General features: G+C 40.8%; 1 protein-coding gene and 1 non-coding gene across 2 annotated transcripts in view; both read left to right on the top strand.

Moving 5' to 3' along the window:
* ARSB (arylsulfatase B) overlaps positions 1 to 17,528 on the top strand; it is a 143,950-nt gene that overhangs the window by 94,095 nt on the left and 32,327 nt on the right. The gene's annotated exons all lie outside the window — the stretch shown is intronic.
* Positions 4,149 to 4,252, top strand: LOC116662906. The gene has a single exon (XR_004318989.1). It is a non-coding gene; the product is annotated as a U6 spliceosomal RNA (small nuclear RNA).

Genomic DNA, 17,528 nt, shown 5'->3' with positions numbered 1-17,528 from the left:
TCCTACAAATGTTTCATCTTTTACATCTAGTCCTTCAAAAAATATGTTTTAGGTATAGAATAAATGCAAAATAAGTTTATAGTTTAAAAATAGCAAAATTGTTATTCTTATGCCCACTATCTTGAGATTTTGACTGAAATTGCACTGAATCTGTAGATCAGTTGGAGTGTTGTCTTTTGTACCAACATTAAGTCTCCTCCATGAACACTGTGTATCTCTCCTTTGATGATATCTTTGCTAATGACTCCTTGTAAAGTATTACAATTTTCGAGATTTTTTTTTTACCAGATTTGTTTCTAGGTACCTCATGGTTTTGTGGCTATTATAAATGGTCCCTTTTTCTTTTTGAATTCTGTTCATTGTTAGTATAGAGGAGTTCAGTTGACTTTTGGATATTCAGTTGACATTTGCTCTTATATCCAACTAATGATGTTCAACTCTGTCTTCAAGTCTAATAATTTGTTGGGTTTGTATATCAATAAGGAACTTATCTGTAAATAATGACAATTTGTTCCTTTCCCATCCTATATCTTTTACTTTTTCTTGTCTTATTGTACTGTTCTTACTCAGTACTGAATAAAAGTAGTGAAATCAGGCATCCTTGTTTCATTCCTAATCTCAGAGGGAAAGCTTTCAGTTTTACCATTAAGCATAACGTTTATTGTAGATTTTTTACACTCTATATCAGAGTAAGAAAACCTCCTTGTATTCCTAGTTTGTAGAATTTTAAAAATCATGAATAGGTGCTTGTTTTTTTCTGCCTTTATGAATGAGATCATACAGTTTTCTCCTTTGATTTGTTAATTTTCTGATTTTAAACAGATTTGCATTTTTAAGATACACTCAATTTAAGCATTGCTAGATCCAATTTGCTAATATTTAATTCAGCATTTTTATGTATGTATAAGCATTCATATGTATGTATAAGAGTATTTGGTAATTATGATTTCTTATATTGTCTCTGTAAGGTTTTGGTCAAGATTATGCTGTTTTCATAAAATAACTTGAATAGCACTCCCTTTTTTGTGTCCTCTGGAAGAGTTTCTGTGAACTAGAGATATTTGTCTTTTTTTCCCAAGCTTTATTGAGATATATTTGACATATAACATTATGTAAGTTCAAGGTGAACAGTGTGATTATTTGATTGATATATGTTTATATTGCAAAATGATTACTACAATAAGGTTTGTTAACACATCCATTACCACACATGGTTACCTTTTTCTTTTCTTTTCTTTTCTTTTTTTTGGTGGTGGTAAAAGCACTTATGATCACTCTCTCAGTAACGTTCAAGTATACAGTACAGGGTTGTTAACTATATTCACGATGCTCTACTTTAGGTCTCCAGAACTTTTTAATCTTACAAGTGGAAATTTGTACCTTTCGACTGCTGTTCCCATTTCTCCTACTTGGTTGGGAGGGGCAGTCCCCACCTTATAATTTTCAAGGTTAACTTCTTAACATTATCAACAATGCATTTGAAAATTTTTTCTTTTAAAAATAAACTTATATAGCTAATTTTGTTGCTTTTGGAGAGAGGATCTATTGAGATTTCTAGTTCAACACACTGCCAGAAATGAATGCTTACTATGAGGTATCAGTTAGAGAACTAAAGTGTTTTTTTAGTTAATATTTTCAGCATCATGTATTAAATTACTCATTCTTGTTCGCTGTCTTGGTTCACAAAAAGCAGAACATGAGACAAAGTTGCATGTAGTCCGTTTACTAAAGAAGTGATCTCAGGGTGCTGGAGTGAGGAACAGATTTAATTTTATGTAAATTTCTTATAGATTTCAATGCTTACGTCCTTTTACTATAACTAATTTTATTTTGAAATAGAAATTTTATTTTGATTCTTTTTTAGGTTGACTTAGGTATATCTTTGAATTATCTTCTTTCCATGGAAAATTCATGGGTAGTATGCTTTCTGTGGCCTTGCATATTTGAGAATCTGTCTTTCTGTTACTTTCACACATAATGACAACTTTGTTGGGTAAATCATCCCAAGGTCACAATTTTTGCCTCCACGATTCTGTAGACACTGCTTACGGTCTCTGACATCCATTGTTATCTCAGTACAGCCTGATAGCCTTGCTTTGCAGGTATCCAGTTTTTCTCCCTCTGCCTAGATAATTATAGTATTCTGTCTTTGGTACTGATAGTTAAAAACACTTATATCATCTGCATATTTTGGACTTATTTCACCAGTTTTTCCTGGTACACAGTGATCACTAAACAATTCAAGTTTATTTTTCTTTTAATCCCAGGAAGGTTTTAAGCTGCTGTATGTTTGGATTTTTATCTCTGTTAAATGTACTCTGGTCTTTTAAACACCACTTACATGTATGTTGGCTAGCCTTTCTCCTTCATATATGTGTTCTTTCACTTCTCATTTTTATTTCTTTGCCCTTTTCACCTGCAGTCTGGGGTGAGTTCCATTTTGCTAATTTTTTTTTTTTTGCAGATCTCACTTGCTTCCAATGGCATTTCAAAAGGTAGTACAGCACTTACCTCTCCTCACTGCCTTTCTGTAGGCTTTTCAGTTCTTTTTATTAAAAAAAATTACTAAACTTATCATTGTATCTTTTGCATCTTCTTTCACAGATTTAATATTTCACTTGACTGTATTTAGTACACAGAGTTGATGCTGACAGTTTCCTCTTTTTCTTCAGTAACTAGTTTTCAGATGTACTCTGCCTCTCCCTCCACAATGATATGCTCATCTCCTCCTTTTATGTTGTGAAATATTTTCAAATTTCTGCATGTCTTAGTATGTTCCATGTTTTGTTACTGAGTATAAATTAGCTGTTTTTTGCTAAACATGGCAGGGATGGATTATCTTTGGGTTTTATCTCTGCATGCTGTTAGAATAATCTCCACTACAAGAGCAGGAGGACTGGTTTATATGAGTTACATTGAGCTGGTTCAGTGATCTAATAGCTTATAAATGAGGAGAAGTGGTGTCGTGCGGTGAGCCATCCTGATAAGGGAAAATAATCTCTAGGTGGTCTTTTTGTATTTGATGGAGCCATTGATGTGGTGCCAGTTTTATGGTCATTTCTCATCAGCCCAGGTCCTGCTCCGGTATGCAGGTGACTCTGTCCAGTTCCTTTCCTGGTGCTGCTGTACCCCGGATTAAGATGGCCCCCTTGCATGCAATCTTCCAGTCTTCCTGTTGAGTGTGCTAGAGATGCTCTTCTGCTTCCTGGCATAGGTGATTTCTAATACTCTTGACTCATAGTCATGAAAGGGGTTCTCACTTGGAGGCTTCCTTTTGCCACATGACCTGCCCTGATTTCCAAATTAGGAATGTTTGTTAAAGTGTCTAGTGTGACTCTTAGCTCCCTGGGTGCCCTACAGTTTTCTCAGGAAAGGAGCTTTCAGTCAGCTTTAGCGCCTCCCTTTCAAATGTGAGGGGTGTTAGATACCTGTGCTAGTTGCCCCCTTTCTGTGCTGTGTCCATATAAGCAGTTTTGAACAGGGTACACACATGATTAAGAAAGAGAATTGTGAAAACTCACATGGAGGGAAATAAAGAAAAGAATGTTGACAGTGCACTGTGTTCTAGACGCTATCTAGGCACCCGCCCCCCCGTCCCCCATACCAGCTTTTTTTCTTTAGAGTGCATATCACATCTGGCATAATTATGTTTTCAATTCTTATCTGTTTATCATCTTCTTCTCTCATTAAAATCTAAGCTCCGTGAGGGCAGACGTTTTTGTCTTTTGTATTGATCACTGTACTCAAGCATCTGGAGCCGTGGCACAGCAAAAAGCACTTTTCAAATAAATGTCTTCCTTTATTTAAAGAGAAATGGAAAAAAGGAAAGACTTGGGAGAGGCTTTAACAGATCTTTTAAAAAGAGATTGGACAGATGTCAGAGGCACTTGATTTGTAACAGCTACTTTCTGTTCATCAAGTAAGACAAAAAACTTAGGTTTGGCTCAGTGGGTAGCAAGTGAGAGTCTGACACTAGTGTGATCTAGAGTGACTTAGGCAGGAAGTCCCAATTATTTTGACCACTTATAAAAACTCATTTCAGAACCTGTCTTTTATATCATTTTGTAAAAACTCCTTCCAGAAGATAATTTGGTACTTCTATGACTTTTAGCTCCTTTCTCAGAAGAGAAAATAAGAGTAAAAGAGGAGTGCTCACTTCGGCAACACATATACTAAAATTGGGACAATATGGAGATTAGCATGACCGCTGCACAAGGATGACATGCAAATTTGTGACGCAGTCCATATTTTTAAGAATTAAAGAGGAAAGAGAAGGAAACTCAGCTCAAGTACCACCTTGCCTTATAATCTTTTGCTTGAGATGTAAGAATTATTTGTAGGATATAGATTTCATTTAAAGAAAGTTGAAGGTTGGATTTTGGTCATTTCCTGGACAGGTTAGAATATAGTACCTGATTTCTAACTGTTAATAACTAATGCTTAAAAATTTTAATGTTAGAGACTGAAAAAAATCTAAACCTTTCCCTTTTTGAACTGTATTTTCAAATTTATATGAAGTTATTTTTTCCTACCCGCTCCACAAATTATAAAGGGTGGCATATTTCCTGCATTGAGCTCAAATGAGTATACATTCGTTTAGAGTGAAAATATTGGCAGTGGAAACCAAATTAGAAAAAAATGGAAAGAGATGTACATAAATCACCAGACACTTGGAAGAGCATGTACCAAATCAAGAATTCCATGTTTTCATAATTTTGTATTTTCCCTTAAAAAAAATTCACTTTCCAAATTGTTGATGGTTTGGCAGTTCCAAGGATGACATCAGCTCCTCCATTGTGCAGTATCTGCTTTCTTTTAGATAACGTGATGGCACTTCATCAAGTTTTGGTGTGTAAGCTGAGTTAAAAACCAACTGGGTTTGAATTTAAATTCCCTTAGCTGCTAAACCAAACACATTTGTGACCTTGGGACTATTTCTAAGCCCTCTAGAAAACACATATTGCACGTAGGCTGCTTTATTTCTAGAAGTAGAAGTGAGCAAGTGAGAAAAAAAAACACTCCTTAGAGTTCCTAATCATGTCTGTCGAAGGGCACTGTCTCATCAGTGCAGAACTCCAGCCTCACACCAGTCACCCTCTTTTCTCTATCTTAACCTGACCCCACATTAAGAGGATAATAATCCTGGTATTGTTTCCCCACCTCAGAAAATCACTGATAGTTACCCGAGCTATAGTCTCTCTCAACAGTCAGGGGCAGCTTCTGACCATCGATGAGGTGGTGATGAAAAGATAATCCTAGAAATTAGGCTGTTATTGGGGGAGAAAAAAGCAGTCTGTGAACAGTACTAACAACTTTCCTGCACTGCCGACAAACCCCTGTGACACCAGGTGAAACACTTGCATTCCAAAAGTCTTGTCTGTCACCCGCCTCTAAACCAGTATTTCACTAACTTGAATGAGCACAGGGATCACTTAATTCAGTTGGGTTGGGCCGGGGCCTGAATTCAGGATTTCTAACAAGCGCTCGGGTGGTGCCAATGCTGCTGATTCTCTGTACTTTGAGTAGCCAGTTTCTAGTCTAGAAGGACTTACATTTGATTTGAAGCTCAAGGTTTACAATTTAAAATATATGCATAAATATTTGATTTAACACTAAATAAATATTTTTGTGAGATATGCAATTGAAGACAGAGATACAAGACCTTAAATCTGAGAACTGTTTTACAGGTCTTGATAAATTTCCACCCAAGTTACTATTAAGGCCAGTTGGATAGCAGTTTACACTGTCTCTCTCATTGTCCAAATGCCAAATTGTTTTCTGATCCTAAAGTAATCTAGTGTTTGGTTAAAAAAAAAATCAAAATATATTCCAGCCAGTGAGGAGTGAAGAGTTTAGAGCTTATTTCAGAAGTTTGGCTTCTTTTTCCTTTTGTTCCTGATGTTCTCATTCTGCCACCATTCAGAAAGAAAACCCAAACTTCCAAAAAATGGTGGTGAACTGAGCATTTACCACCCAGGAAGTGGTTCCCAAGTCAAGAATGAGGTAGCCAACTTCCTCAGACTTCTCCCCAAATTCTCTGAGAGGCTGCTTGGGTTGTGGGCTCTGACTCCTTTCAGGTACCTCCTCTGATCTCGCAGAGTATTGGGGATGAATATAAGCCAACTCCGATGAATCCCCAGAGAGAATGCGTGGAGACACTAGGTGACTAACAGAGCTACTTCTGTGTGAAAAGTAGGGAAACTCCCCAGGTTCATGCCTTTGTAAATGACTGAGAGGTTACTCTGGGGTGGGTTTTGACGTACATGCACCCATCTGGCTGGTCAAAGCAAGAACCGGGACACCTGTTTCTCTGTCTCTCTGTCTCCGAGGAACACGGAGTATCCTCACCCAGTGACCCTGTGTGAGTTCATCATGCATCCTGGACTCAGAAAGCTTCTTTTCTCTTCTCACCTCTCAAAAATAAAAGCATAAACATGTCTCCAATTTCAGAGCATCTGAGAAAAATATCTAGTCACTTGCCACATTTAGAGGGAAAATGGTAGAATTTGTTGTTCGTATAATGTTGGAAAGAAGAAAACCTATTCTTTTTTTTCCCCATGAATTGATGCCTTGGTTTGGAACATCCTAAGAGGATTCAGGAGAGTTTTCCTTTAAACTGTATAGAGATTAGAAACAAAACATTACATGCGTTATTTAATTTAAAAATAAAATATAGAATTTTATATTCAGTATCATCTCAATTATATACAGAAATACAGGCATCAAAACAAGATTAGAAGGAATACACCAAAATGTTATGATGGTCCATTCGCTTTGGAGAATGCAATTATAGATGATTTTTATTATCTTTTTCATTCTGTTCAGTAAAGCCCACTTTTTTTTTTGCAAGTATACACTGTTACTTTTGCAATTCACCAAAAAAAAAAAAAAAAAGAGAGAGAGAGAGACAGGAAGCAAAGCAACCCTGCGATCAGGTGAAAAGTCCCGGAGCCTGCACCCTCTCCCACCAAACATGTCTAAATCTCTGTTCTGGAACTTGTGTCTGTAGTTGTTTGATGTTTTTATGTGGTATAGATCTGTGTACTGCCTCAGTGACAGGAATAAATTAGAGTGGCTCGGTAAAGACCAAACTCATCAATTTTTCCCAAATCTGTATTTGATTAATTCTACAAAGGTCCAGGTCGAAGTTATTCCTCAAACCTTATTATTTTAATAAAGAAGCCCAAAGTTTCCACGTTTGTCAGGAAATTCATTATCACTGTAGAATAGCAAAAGGTCACAAAATGTCTTCTTCCACAATCAAATAGCACATAAGAAAAATTTCTTTTTCTCAACAATTCGTTACCCCGGCAGAACCAAGAGAAACCTCTGACATTTGCTTCAGGGGAAATAAATGTTCCATAGATCATGGAGAAAACTGACAAACAAATTAATGAAAAACAAACACACTCCTGCAGTGTAGCCAGCCATGCCAGACCAAACACAAGTCACAGTCAGCTCTTAGTCCAGGTCTTCCCAACTCTGAAGAGTGACCGTTTCCATAATGGCATCAGCACTTCAGTTACAGAAAGCTGTACACACACCAAAGAAACACAAATTAAAGAAACATGCGGTGGAAAAACAGAAAGAGAAATTCTGTCATTTCAGTGCAAATTTAACTGGAGTGGGAAAGTCATTGCTGGCAAAGCATTGTTGAAATCTTGAGCTAATAAGTGGAAGCATTCTAGAAGTTACTCACCCCCCCCCAACGCTTTATACAAAATTGTAAGTTGACTGAATTTAGCAGTGCTCAGTTTTCTCACATCCTAAAAATTCCTTTCTTTAATTCAGCTTTATCCTGGCCATCTTTTTCTTCATCTCTAAATTTGTCAAGGAGTGACTTACATGTGCTTTCTCCATATTGTCAATTTCCATTTATTTACAAACTATATAATTTTAACACCAAGTATATTTCCGTTTTCATGTTTTAAAAAAATACAAGCAGGGAGGGGTATAGCTCAGTGATAGACCACACTTAGCATGCTCAAGATCCTGGGTTCAATCCCCAGTACCTCCATTAAAATAATAAATAACCTAATTACCCCCCCCCAAAAAAAACCACAGGCTGTACCAGTAAAGCCAAAATTCACTATGACCCCCAGCTCCAGTCCCCTCCCCAGAGATGACCACTGTTAGCAGTTTTGTCCTTTTAGACCACTGTAGATGTACTTATGTAATACGGATTTATGGATGTACGTGTGTATATAAAATACTTTTGGGGCATAAATGCTACCATAAAATGTACTTTTTTGCCATACTGTTTTGTTTTTCGGCATTTTTTTCTTTTTTGTTTGTTTGTTTTAACTCAATGATCTACCTTGCAGATCTTTTTAGGTCAGGACGTATAAAGCAGTGGTTTTCAGCTGGGGTCCATTTCTAAAGACATTTTTGATGGTCACAACCTGACTTCAGGTACAACTGACATCTAGTAGGTAGAGACCAGCGATGCAGGACATCCCACCCCAAATATCAGTAATGCCAAGGTTGAGAAACCCTGATATGAATCTACTTTATTGTTTTAGCTGCTGCATAGTATTCTGCAGTTTATTTCACTGGTCATGCAAGAATGTACATTCAGATGAATTTTCCAAAACATGTTTATTTGTGCCCAGTAGTGAGTGTTTCTCCCATTTACTTTTCACCCAACCACAATCTGCCTTCTCCCCAAAATACCCCCTAGGTTACCAGTAGCCTCCTAATTTCCAAATCCCTTGACTCCTTTTCTGGGTGAGGTGACTTGGCCTTTCTGTCACATTTGTGCTCATCACCCTTCTCCGGGAAGCATGCCCTGCCCCACCCCCTGAGGCTCTGCCCTAGCCTTTCTGCTTCTGTTGCCCCAGTTCACTCTCCCTGGCTGGCCAACCACCACTTCCTGAGCTCTGGCTGTCCTCCAGGCACTGTGCTAGGCACCAGGGATCTGAAGGCGGACTGAGAGGTCCCTGCCCTGGAGACCCTCTGGTCCAAAGATCAAGCAGGTACAGGAGTCGCACAAAGCAAAGCATGTCCTGGTCAGGGTGTATGCAAAGTTTGCTATGGGACTGAATGATTAAAGTGTGGAAGTTGGTTTGTTTTTTTTTTTTTTTAAATATAAGTAGTTTAATATGCAAACATCTTTTAACATAATTTTTGACAGTATCATTTTTGTCATATTTTTTGTCAGTATCATTTTTTTAAATTGAAGTAGAGTTGATTTGCAATGCTGTCAAAGATTTTAAAGGACAATAGAAAATGTTTTTCCTTCACAGTTCAGAGTTTACTGCATATTATATTTATCTTCATGACTACTTCTCCCATAATGTAGATTTAAAAAAAATAAATCAAGAAAAATACTTTCCTCACATTTTCCCACCACCACTCTCTTTTTCTGCTTTTGAAACAGCAACTGCATTGTTTCACATTTGCTCTACAGGGAATGCACTTGGCCTTGGCCAAGGCAGAGGAAAGATCAAATTAGAGAGCAACCTTGCTTGCTGCTGTGGGCCGAGGGGCGGGAAGTGAGGTTGGCACGCCCTCCTCTCCATCTGGAGCCTCCATCCTCGAGGTGTTCTTTTCAGCCTCCTGGGGCTGTGGGACCGTCACCTCCCACCAGCCCGTCACTCCTGTGAGGGGACTCCAGGAGTGCGCTGAGTGCAGCTGCCGCCTGGCTCTTATTTCCCTGGATCAAGGGATGTTAAGCCCCTACCTGAAACCTGACAGCAAGGCAGAGCTCCACTATAAATCCAAGCAGTGCTCACTAGCAGTGAACTAGAAGTTCACTCTGAACGCTCCGTGCGCAGCCCGGGGAGATATAAAGATAAAGGGGACATGGCCCCTGCCCCCGAGAAGCTGGAGGAAGCTAAGGGTGGGAGCATGTATAAGCAGCCACTTAGAATTCAAGGCAGAATACAGTAAACCCTAAAAAGAGGACTGAGCCAAATTGCTTCAGGAGAAAGGGGGGGTTTAGTTATGATAGAGGATCAAACAAGGCACTTGAAAATTGTCTCCTCTCTCTCTCTTCGAAATACCAGCAGCTTTGTTTGATGGGTTCTTTCAATTTAAACACAAGGGAAGTAAGATTTCAAAAAGGATGGATGAAGTGTGAAGAGAACTAGATTCTAGAGTGCTGTTACGCTGAGCACGGCATAGTGCGGGTGAAGCTCCAAACCTTAGACGTGGAGTTTCTATCTCAGATAGTTATCTCAAGTCTGAATAAAAGCATCCAGGATTGTGGCTGTCTTCGTCCCACATGCTCAAGTCTGAGCCACCCTGTTTGTATGTCGGGGGTCTTAATTTGATTCATTTCTGTCAAGTTCATTTTATGCAAGTCACATAATCTAATTCTTAAAGGCACACCCACTGATCCCTCCAGATCTGTGTGTAGAAGAACTCCAAGGTCTGTATTTGTATTTCTAAGTGCTTATGTTGAAGCCGAGCGCTGAGTTCATAAAGGATTAGCTGGAGCATAGAGGCTTTTACCATAAAGCCCTGCTAGACAGAGGGCAGAAAGGAAGATTTGACGGATGTGCGGGATCAGGAAGGGCAGCGCTAATAGGGGAGAGGATGAAGCAGCTGGTTGAACGGGTCAGTGAACAAGGACAACAATAATATGAACCAGAGCTGGAGTTTGTTTGGGGTCTACAAATGCCCATTCTTTATCTCTCCAAGAAGAGAAGTGATTGGACTAGAGTCGGAAGGCATGGGGAGCCCTGCTCCAGACACGCCCAGGGAGCTGCTGGCATCACTTCCTCTTGCTGTGTGACAAATGACCACGAGTTTCACAGCTTCAAACAACACCCGTTTATTACCTCACAGTTCTCCAGGTCAAAAGTCTGGGCAGGCTCCACTGGGTTGCCTCCCAAGGCTGCAGCCCAGGTGTCAATCAGGCTGGGCTCCCACCTGGAGGCTCTGGGGAGGAATCTGCTTCCAGGCACTTTAAGTGGTTGGCCGAATTTGGTTGCTTGTGGTTGTAGGACTAAGGTCCCTGTTCTCCCTGCAGAGACTGCTCCCCGCTTCTAGGCATCTGTTCTCATGTCTTTGCCCGCTGACCCCAAAGCCAGAAAGAATCTTCCTCTTATCAAATCCGTTTTAGATCTGGAATCTCTGACTTTTCTTCTGCTCTGAGCAGGAGAAATCTCTGTTTTTAAAGGCTTGTGATTAGGTTAGGCCACCCAGATAATCTCCCATCATCATATCTGCAGGGTCCCTTTTGCCACATAAGTCACATAATCAAGGGAGTATACCAGGGGGCAAAGGTCACGGGGCTTAGAACCACAGCCACCCAGGGTGTGGCTCCATCTGACCTTGAAATGACACCTTGAGGTCCAGGGCCTAGGGCCCCGAAAACCATAATCAAGGGTTGAGGGATGACAAATGACACAAGGAAGGAAATGTTCTCCAGAAGCCAAACACAAAAGGACTTTTGGAGGCAGAATCAGAAGAGGAATTCAACTCCTTTACTCAATAAGCATTTTTGCAGAGAAGTTTCTTTGCAAGGCCCTGTAAGCGTTAGAATAACAAAGGGGAACGTGGGGTCCCTGTGGTTTATGAGATACCTCCTAGACTAGGTATGGTGTCCTGATCAAATTTGTACCCTGAGAAATCTACATGACTTTAGGAAAATGCTTTTATACATTTTCCAGACGTGACTGAGGGCCTGCTGCTGTTGCTCCTGCCACCAGCTTTCTGCTAAAGGAGGCCACTTAGGCCCTGAGAAGCAGGGACATCAGAGCTCAGGTTGTGGTTCCGAAAGGGGCCTTCAAGGCCTCAGGGCTCCAGCAGAAATGACAGTTGAGGCAGGGACCAGAAGCCTCACATTGTAGGGAAAGTGCCTTCATGGAGAAGAAGGGGTCCCAGGAGGCTACCTTGCTCAGATCAACCATAAACTACCAAAAACACATCATTTCCCTGTATTATTTCAAAACATCTCCAGAAGTGAGAATTCCTCAGTCTCCCTCATAATTCCAGAGTTCTTTATTTCACTTTTCCCAATGTGTTAATTCTTTTCCCTTTGTTCATTCAAATGAACAATGCTTGGCACTTTCCTTATTACTCAGTAGCACCTGGACCCGAGTTAAAAAAAAAAAATTAAAGTCGGATAAAAATAGAGATCCAGAAAAGTGATCTTCAGGAAAATGTGGGAGCAAGAATAGTAGGCTCAAATATTTTCCTCCCCCTTTTCTGACAAACTGCCATGCACAGTTCCACAGGTTGCTAACTGTGCAAGGGTACAGTTTGTCCTTCTTTTGCCAATTCATGCTTCCTGGCACAGGAAGGGGGTCCTGTTGTGATCTGAATAAGGTACTATATAAAATTGTGGGGCCCTGCTCTCTATGCCTGCTCTCTCCTTATCTTGATCTTGTGAGTCACAGTGAAATGGGTAAAAAGTAATCCATTTCTTAGACAAAAAGCAGGGAAGGAGCAGTAGACAAGAAGGAAAGCCAAGGAAAAAATTCTTGGGGGAAGTCAATAGGGAAGGAAGGGCAGAGAGGGAAAAAGGAGGTGGCCATGTGACCTCCTAATTAGGAGTTTAGGAAAGATGGTTTGCCCTGTTCAGCAACCTAGACTAGACTAGAAAATAAGCATTTTCTTTGAAATAAAGTTCATGTTCAGTCAACTTCGTGAAAAGGTAATTGCATTGTAATTAAGCTTATAGACGTAAAATTAAGCCTAATGCCTTTAATTTTACACCTTTTTTGGGAGGGTTTGGTTTGTCTGCTTGCTTTTGTTTTGGTTTGGCTTAGTGTAGGGTTTTGGTGTGCCTTTACATATTCAACAAACACTTCTTGGTACTGATTATGTTTACAGCACTCTCCTGTTTCTTATATATAGTCCTTGAATACAGTCGTCCTCAGTCTTTAGAGCACATGAAAGTCATCTAGGCAGCACGTTAAAAACGCAGCTTCCTGGGCCCTCCCTCCATACAGCGGCAGGATCTCTGAAGCCAGAGGTTGATCAAACACCCAGGCGGTTCTAATGATACAAGGATGACACTTTGAAAAAGGTTGCTTCCGGGATGGAAAGAGCATAAGCCAGAGTTCCTTGTCCTCAAAGAGCATGTGAATGAGTCAGCAAAATAAAATGTAGGCATATTTCGAGATAAATAATAGGCATCAGAGGATGCTGAAGAGCTAGATGAATGGTAGAGAAAGTGGTTAATGGGTGAGATAGTACAGGGAGAGAAGAAGGAGATTCCTGAATAGAGTTCTCAGAGGGTTTCAGAAAAGAGATTGGATTTCAGCGTGGCTTTTAAAGGAGGGAGGCGGCATTTCAGGTGGCGGAAATACATGAATGAAGACACTGTGATCTCCTGTGGGCAGACAGCTCATAGCGGCGGAGGGGACACTGAACTCATCCCTCCTTTCTGCATCGCTGATGACCCCTCTTTAACCACAACCTCATTCCTCTGCCTTAGTAGGTTCCTTTTAAGAATCCCTCACAAGAGATTGCACATGTACATATAGAGAGAAATCAATCAGCATTTAAATCTGTGCATGAGTTATGTATAATTTCAGCCTGATTTAAGTGTCTCTATTGTTGAAAAACTATGTAGGCTCCAAATGGCATCTGATTATTAAATTCAGATGCCGAGGCTTTCGCTAACAATGAGCTTTTTTTTTTTTCCAGTGTACTTTTTTGCTCTGTATACTTTCCATCAGGAGTGGCAGGCCTACAGATGTCTCAAACTATACTGCCAATCAGTGAAATCAAGGAAGTGGTCACAAAATTAAATGTAAAGACACTCTATCAACCTTTTGCAATGTGGAGCCTTTGTTTATTCCTAGAACCCATGTTCGGGGTTCATTCTTTTTAAACTGATCACTATCCCAAGTGTTTTTATCGGAGAGTGCTTGATACTTTTTGTAATTCTTTCTCACTCAAGCACTTTTGAATATCAGAACACAATTTCAGAAAATATGTTTAGTAAAATCAGAAGAAAATGAAGAGAGCTCTCTGTTTTGCTTTACTTGTAATAAGTACAAAATGAGAAAAGTGGGTATTTGTATGGTACTGCATGACTCTATTATTTAGAGTTGAGAAATTAGAGTACAGATCACCTGCTGTGGGTTTTTTTTTAAGTGATAAATTAATGCTGTGTGGCTTCAGGTAGAGACTGTATCTGAAAGTTAGTATGTATAACTGCATGGGTAGAAAAACTACTAGTGGTAATATATTTACTTATTCTTTCTATGTACACTCATATTTTCTGAATTTTATTTCTCACATCACCAATTCTTATTATGTTCATGTGTGTCTAGGAAAATTCTGAACCCTCTAAGCTGCAGCAAATGCTATATTGTGTGTGTGTGTGTGTGTGTGTGTGTGTGTGTATGTTGTTTCTGTAATGTATCCATATCAAATGTTTGGGATTATTTTAATAGTATTAGCATTAATTTCTACTAAATTGATCTTGACTGTTATATTGCCATTCCCCATCTATTACACATATATGTATATGTATATGTATATACATGTATATACATGTATATACATGTATATGGTTGGTTTGTTTTTAACATGAAAATCATATTTGAAGTTTCCTTGGACAACTCTCCCAGCCTGGTTTCACAATGATTGCTCACTGAGGAGTTGGTCTGCTCTCTCTTCTCCTCCTCACCGTAAATGCTTTTCTCTCAGGCCAGGTGGGTGCCCCCTGGACACTGTGCTTCCTTCTGGGCTCAGTCCCTGCGTTCTCGTTTGTGCTTCTCTTGTGTGCTTCCCACGATCAGACCTGGCAGACACTAAGCACTTGCCTACTGCTGTGTAGAGTCTGACCTGTACCCCAAGGAGGGCAGCCTTTGAGCCCTTTCCTGTTTCCAAATTGATTTGCTTGTCAATCTCAATATGCAGACACCCTGTGCACAGAACCCTGGTGCACTCTTTCCTGCTTACAAGGAGGTAGCACTTTTTCTACTCGCTTGAACAGTTAGATGAATCTGAATTCACATCATTCAGGCAGCACTTGGCCAAGAATTCTGAATGTTTAATCTCTGGTGTAGGTTTAGTTCAGTTGGCTGATATACTTCCAGTTTAAAAAAAAAAGTGGATGAAATATGAATCCACTGTTAGATTTTTCATCTGCATTAATAATTAGTATTTTCCAGATATTGAGTTTCTGCTTTTTATATTGAGTTTTTAGGAACATGAGTATGGGCAAGATTTTATATTCATTGCTTCACACAATATGTAGTTCCTGAGATAACTGTATAATTCCAAATGTCGATACACCCATAAGAGAGTTTGCTTTTCCCTCTCACACATCTGTTTTGCTTTATGCAAGAGAAATTTCTCATGCCAGAATGACTTTCAGTGGATATAGGCAATCTGCTTTATGTTGAGCCTCTGCAATTCACAGATGCAAATGTTTAAAAAGCAGGGAGGTTAACATAGTTATTTCTTCATCTGAAACGTCCCCAGCCACTACTTTTGTCCTTTAGAAAAAAAATCTTATTGTGTTATAAATCCATTGTGTGTAATTCTTAAAGCCTTGCCTCATAAGTCTCATATAAGAACTGAATTAACTCTTTAGTAGCCTCCTAGGATGAATTTCAAGGTCCCACTTGCTAGTTTGAGTGTGTCTTCTTGATAGAGCTTAGGTTCTTGGGGAGGGAATAAAAGAAGCAGTTTCATGACCCATAATAGAATCCCACTCACCAAAAGAAGAGCCACCCCCCAAAAAAGTTTAACCTGTCAATGTGTGCCCTCCATTATTAAATCAAAAACATGACTGAACATCCCTTGCTTCACTCTGCTAGGGAATGTGGGCAAGGCAGAGATCATATATGGAAGCCAACCTCAGAAAATGCACAGTCTAGTTGGACGGAGGAAATCTAAAATAACAATGGGCAGGCTAAGTGTGGGCTCTTTGTGTCACCAGGCCTGCTCTGTGTTCTTGCTGCCTCACAAGAACGGAGTGCCCATTTCTTGTCACACCCGCAGCTCCAGACACTTTTTCCCAAACCTTAAATTTAACCCAACCCTTTGGGACCTAAATTTTCCACAGAAATTTTCGCAACTTTTCTTGTACTGCAAAGTTGTTACATGGTATAAAGCCTTCTGCATAGCAAGAAGTTGAACTTCGCTAACATTAGCTCAAAGATTCAAAGCCTTTGAGAGTTCGAGAGAAATCCAACCACAATCATTTTCTGATACAGCTGAACATGGGAGTGTTCAGTGGGTGAAAGTTCCTGAAACTCTCAAAGCACAGGCAGGCCGAGTGCAGCTCCTGGTTGAAGATGTTTAACTCACAAAGTTCCTGGCAGTGCTCACTGTTTGCAGAAGGAAGCGCTTGTGTTTTTTGAAAACAGGTCCAAAATAAAAGCTCAAAAGCCATTCCGTGCTAATTACAGTTACGTGCTTGAAGGTCCAGCTCTGTTGGTATCTCGAATTAGAACTGCAGAGTGTGTCCCCCAGAACATGAGCTCACATGGCAAAAATAGACCAAATCTACCACCCTGCCAAACTGACCATCCGCGGAAACCTCGTCTGCTTTCTGAAATGGGATGTAGGATTTCCAAATTCTCTAGCCCATCTCCGTCCAAAGCAAGTGAGAAACAAGTAACTCCCCGGCACCAGCTTCATTTTTCAGTTCAAAGGAGAGTTTTCACTGTGCTGTTTCTACCTGTCTTTTCACAACTGAGTTCTCCCTGGAATACTTATACCAGTGGTACTAGAAATTCATGGGATCAGAGAGCTGGTTTGGGATGTAAATTTAGTCATTTCCATTCTTACTTCCCCTCCTGTCCTGACTCCCTGCATTGCTGGCTCTGTCTGTGTCTGTCTCCAAAAGAAAAATGACTGCCCTACTCTGAGCACTTAAAGAACAGACAAATGAACATTCTGCCTCAGTAGGGAGGTCTGGGGGGGACAGTGAGGCATGAGGGTGACAGGAAGTTGGAGAAGCAAATAGAGATTAGGAGAGCAAGTTTTGCTGAAGAGAAGCAGTGCCTTTTCACCTGGGGCAGCAGATGGGCCACTGTCTGCCTGACCCAGGGCTCCAGTGGAAAGCTCACCACGCTGGGTCACCAGACTGTGGTTTCACAGGGGAGGAAGGGGCTGGGGCAGAGGTGGGCCCGGCTTCTACAGTCTACACCTTCTGCCAACATCCAGCCGCCACCGACACCTCCCTGAGACTGGGGTCCCAGGGTCAGCCAGTATCACAGGGCCAGGCAAATGGACCTGTAGTTTAAGAAGCACCTCAGAGGGATGGGGTTCAGAGCCACGCCTGCTGTGGGGAGAGCAGGGCGGGCCCCAGGTCTTGTGGGCAGGTTGTCAGGACGTGGTCATCAGAGCAGGAGTCCAGGGGTGAAAACCTCCAGGCAGCGGGTGTGGCCGGATGCCTCCTACCGAGCGCCGCAGGGCTGCGCCTGCCCGGTGTCGGGCCGGGTCCTGGGGCTCTGGCCGGACTCAGCCTGACTGCGGCCTGGGTCTCCCAGCTCCAGCTGAAGGGCGAGAAGTGCTGCTGGCTGTGGAGCTGAGCCAGACCTGACAGCCCCTTCCCTCTACCCAAACATGCTTCAGAACCATCTGTGTCCTTGTTTGTCCCTCTCTGG

This window comes from Camelus ferus, chromosome 3 (genome assembly GCF_009834535.1).
Source record: "Camelus ferus isolate YT-003-E chromosome 3, BCGSAC_Cfer_1.0, whole genome shotgun sequence".
NCBI classification, from domain to species: Eukaryota; Metazoa; Chordata; class Mammalia; order Artiodactyla; family Camelidae; genus Camelus; species Camelus ferus.
Note: the sequence above shows the minus strand (reverse complement) of the source record. Positions and strands in the feature narration are given on the sequence as shown.